Here is a 5,000-nt window from a genome sequence, read left to right on the forward strand (position 1 = left end):
TTCTGTTTTTAATCTTATACTTATTCTATTCTAGCATCCAAGGGCATACATTATGTATAGTTGTTGTTACATGTAAATTCAATATCAGATGCCTTCTGGCTCTCTGACGTACAGTACGGATTCAATGTGTATCCAGTGTGCAATAGGGCACCAGACCAGTGGGCGCGTGGCCTACAGTATGTGCGGCAGGTCAGTCAGTTGGTCAGTGTGGCAGACAGAGGCAGTATTATTTTATGGAGGCCATTAAAGAGCCTTCCAACATCAGGGGCCATATTGGAGCAGGACTATAATGAGTGGAGTTTGGCCAAGATATGGAGAGGAGCAGAGAGGTGTGGAGAAGAGATGAGAGGAGAGGAAAAGAGAGGAGAGAAGAGGAGAGGTGGAGAGGAGAGGAGAGGAAAAGAGAGGAGCAGAGAGAAAAAGAGGAGCAGAGGGCAGAGGAGAGGAGAGGAGAGGAGCAGAGAGGAGAGGAGAAGAGGGGAAAGAAACAGAGAGGAGAGCCAGTTGGAGAATGATGGCCTGCAATTAGTCTCTGTCTCCTGGACAGGATTGTTATCAGACATTAGGCGCAACACACACACACACACACACACACACACACACACACACTTACTAGAACATGTGTCTGTGTGTGTGTGTGTGTGTGTGTGTGTGTGTGTGTGTGTGTGTGTGTGTGTGTGTGTGTGTGTGTGTGTGTGTGTGTGTGTGTCTGTGTGTGTGTGTGTGTGTGTGTGTGTGTGATAAAGAGAGAGAAAGGAATAAGGAATAGAGGAAGACAGGAGAGGACAAGAGTGTAAGAGAAACCCTCACAAAGAATGAGAAGGCATGTGACTAAATAATTAATATAGTAAATGTGCAGGTGTGTCTGTGTATCTGTGTAATGGAGTCATTCATGGCGGACCTTAGACATGGATATGTACTACCCTCCCTTCTCCCTCTCATGTTCTCTATGTCTCCCCCTCTTTATCTCTCTCTCCCTCTCTCCCTCTATCCCCTCTTTCTCTCTCTCATCACGGTGGGTGTGTATGCTGTACTGTACTATGAGGTGTGTGGGCCAGGCATGGCTTTGACTTTGTCCCTGGATCTCAGCTGTTTTCAGCATCCCTGTCCTATCTGTCAGCCCCCCCCCCCCCCCCCCCATCCGTTGGCACGTCCCCATCCCGTACCAGGTGTCCCCGATGGCACCGACACAGCCACAAATGTGCTGCCAGATTTTGTGCCGCACCCCTGAAGCTCTCGTTTGGGGGGTGGGGGGTGGGGGTGGCATTCGGGGTGCTATGTCATCCGTCTCTCCCAGCTCTGTTCACAGCTTCTGGTGTGTGTGTGAGTGTGTGTGTGTGTGTGCGCATGTGTGTGTGTGTGTGTGTGTGTGTGTGTGTGTGTGTGTGTGTGTGTGTGTGTGTGTGTGTGTGTGTGTGTCTATGTTTGTGCCAGACCCCCCAACACTCGTGTCAACATACCCTCAAACACACACACACACACACACATATGTATGCACGCACACATGCATTGTTTGCATATATGCACCCAGACAGATGCATAGTAGCAGCAAAAAGCTGAATGAAATGATTATACTTCATAATGATTTTAATTTAATTATGATAAAGTCCCTTTGTTCTATGGTAGATCGTCAAATGAAAACATTTGCAAAAAATGACAGTTAAGATAGATGAGGCAGACAGACGTACTGTACGGACATATTCAGTGCTCTACGATAATTACCACACACACACACACACACACACACACGCACGCACACACACACGCACACACACACGCACGCACGCACGCACGCACACACACATACCCATACCCACACACACACACACACACACACACACTCTGAGAGGGAGAGGGAGTAGAAGCTGAAGGAGAGTGCCGGTGGTCTCTGTGTGTGATTCTCAGGGAGCGCCCGTTATGGCTTCCCCCCAGTGGACACATATCCCTTCTGTAGACGTTCACCCAAATCAAGTCATTTCCTGTCCGTTTTGCGGCCTGCGCCGCCGACACACACATTTGTTCAGCGGGTTCTGCAGTTAACATTAACTACGCTATTAAAGTGAACTCTTACGCAGCCTCGACGCCGCGTTTTTTTTTGCGCGTGTGCGAGTCGTGCGGGGAGCAATAAAGCTCGAACAGATGTTAACAGGCCGCATATTTAAAGATTACCAGGTTTCATGCGTGCAGTAAAGCTGCGCTGGGAACAGAAATATTAGCGCAGCGGTTTTATGTTGAGGGACAATCACAGGTACCGGAGTTGCAGAGGGGCCAACATGGAGTTGGAGGGAGAGAGGGAGAGATAGACAGAGGGAGAGAGGGAGGAATGGAGAGAGGGAGGGAGGGAGGGAGGGAGGGAGGGAGAGAGGAATGGAAGGGAGGGCAAGAGTCAGGGGAGGCCCGGATCTGACTGTGTGGTCATTCATAAATATACCTTTTATGAGCGGAGCGTTAAGAGGAACAGAAAGGAGAGGAGTGGAGAATAAAGAAGAGGAGAGGAGAGGAGGATGAGGGGGCAGTAGAGGAGAGGAGAGAAGAGGAGAGGAGAATAAAGGGGGAAAGAGGAGAGGAGAGGAGGATGAGGGGAAAGGAGGGGAGAGGAGAGGAGGGGAGAGGAGAATAAAGGGGGAAAGAGGAGAGGAGAGGAGGATGAGGGGAAAGGAGGGGAGAGGAGAGGAGGGGAGAGGAGAATAAAGGGGGAAAGAGGAGAGGAGAGGAGGATGAGGGGAGAGGAGAGGAGGGGAGAGGAGAATAAAGAAGAGGAGAGGAGAGAAGAGGAGGAGGGGAAAGGAGGGGAGAGGAGAATAAAGGGGAAAAGAGGAGAGGAGGAAGAGGGGTAGTAGAGGAGAGGAGAGAAGGGGAGCCAGTAGCCAGACACGGGCCGCACCACCCTTGGACACCGTTCGGCTGGTCGGGGGGAGAAGTTGGCGGGGGGGGTTTCCCTGCTCTGCCCTTCACCGTTTGAACTGTGGAAGGACCCTGGAGCTGGCTGGCCAGTGTGTCACCCCACACACACACACACACACACACACACACACACACACACACACACACACACACACACAAACACACACACCAGACGCACACACACACACACACACACACACACACACACACACTGACACCCCCTCTGTGAACTGGGCACTGTGTCTGATCTCACCCGCGCCTTTTTGTTTTTTTAATTCCTCTCATTCTTGCTCGGTGCTGTAAGTGGGGGAATCGGGGGTGGAAAGGAACTTCATCCGCGCACTGACAGACTCCCAGTCATCACTTGTCACCAAATATGATAAACATGGGTGTGTCCAGCTCATGGGTGTGTCCAGCTCTATATGTGTGTGTGTGTGTGTGTGTGTGTGTGTGTGTGTGTGTGTGTGTGTGTGCATACGTGTGTTTGTGAACATCTATGTTCACAAAATATAAAATAAATAAAATACACAAGTATGTCTTTATATTTTTATTTTTATTAACTTGTATATGTGTATTTGCAATGCATGTGTGTTTGTGTGTGTGTTTGTGTGTGTGTGTGTGTGTGTGTGTGTGTGTGTGTGTGTGTGTACAGTATGTGTGTGTGTACGTGTGTGTATTTATGTGTGTCTGTAGATGCATGTGTGTGTGTGTGTGAGTGACTGATTGAGTCGTTGCGGTGTGTGTGAATACTTCCCGTGGGCTGGGCGCTCGGTGCTCAGTGACCAGACGCCGTGTGTCCTATCCCCAAGTCCAGCAGCCGCCCCAGAAGACCCCGGCTCTCCTCTCCAAGACTGCGGGAAGGTCACCCAACACCAAGAGACAGGCCTGTCACATGCAGGGGTTAGGAAACGGCTCTCGGACACAACTGCACGGGTCTGTGTTACACAGAGGCTACGTGGGAACACACCATGGAGAACTAGAACAACTCGTAGGGACTTCGAATACTCAAAATAAATTCCAACAAATTTTACTTTGTACCAAAACCATAAAAAGGACGTTGTTTCACGTCCACTTTAAACCACAGGCAAGGTGCAGAGTCTGGCAACAAGCAAAGCTCTCTCGCATGAAGACAGATAGAGATCGTGTGGCATGTGGAAGCAATGTTTGCACTTAAGGTCTTACCCATAATGTTGAATTAGCAAAGCCTCGTTTGTAAATTAGTGTTTAAAGACTTTGCACTCTGCCCCTCAGTAAGGCCCTAAGTGTAAAACAGTTATTTGAATGTCTGTTTGGCTGTATGGCTGTCTCGTTATAGTTATTAGAATGTTATATTTAGTGGAAGTTAATATCCAAAGTGATTTACACATCTACAAATTCTATTAATAATGATTAAATAAGCCTAGCTCTTTATAGGTATGGTTATATTTATTTATTTATTCATGACCATATACCATGACCACACTAACTATGTAGTGCTGTCCCAGCGCGTCACCCAAGGGAAGGGATGCTGTTTCCTGCATCACTGAATGCTGTGAAGCCCACTATGTTCATCTAGTGGGCAATTCCACGCAAAGCTGTCACGTTCATAACGCCAACACAATGAACATGGTATGGTATGATGTGAAGGATGATTACTTGAAATTTGAGCATTCACTGTTCTTGGTTGTAGAACTTACGTGAAAAACTTTTCACATAATCATTTGCACCATACAAATGCTATGGCATTTAGTTGGCGTTATGGACGTGACAGTTTTGCGTGGAATTGCCCTAGCTTCCAGGGTTGTTTTACGAAAACTAAAACTAAGTCTAATTTTGTGTGCCAAAACGTGTTTATAAAGGGTGATACAATGATATATCTGATGAAAGTGTAAAATGATCAGGGAGGCTCTTATATGTGGTGGCTATGAGAGCCAGGGCAGGGCAGCACTCTGCTATGAGGGCTGTGGAGGCTATGAGAGCCAGGGCAGGGCAGCACTCTGCTGTGAGGGCTGTGGAGGCTATGAGAGCCAGGGCAGGGCAGCACTCTGCCATGAGGATTGTGGAGGCTATGAGAGCCAGGGCAGGGCAGGGCAGGGCAGGGCAGGGCAGGGCAGCAC

This window comes from Alosa sapidissima, chromosome 19, assembly GCF_018492685.1.
Source record: "Alosa sapidissima isolate fAloSap1 chromosome 19, fAloSap1.pri, whole genome shotgun sequence".
Classification (NCBI taxonomy): Eukaryota; Metazoa; Chordata; class Actinopteri; order Clupeiformes; family Clupeidae; genus Alosa; species Alosa sapidissima.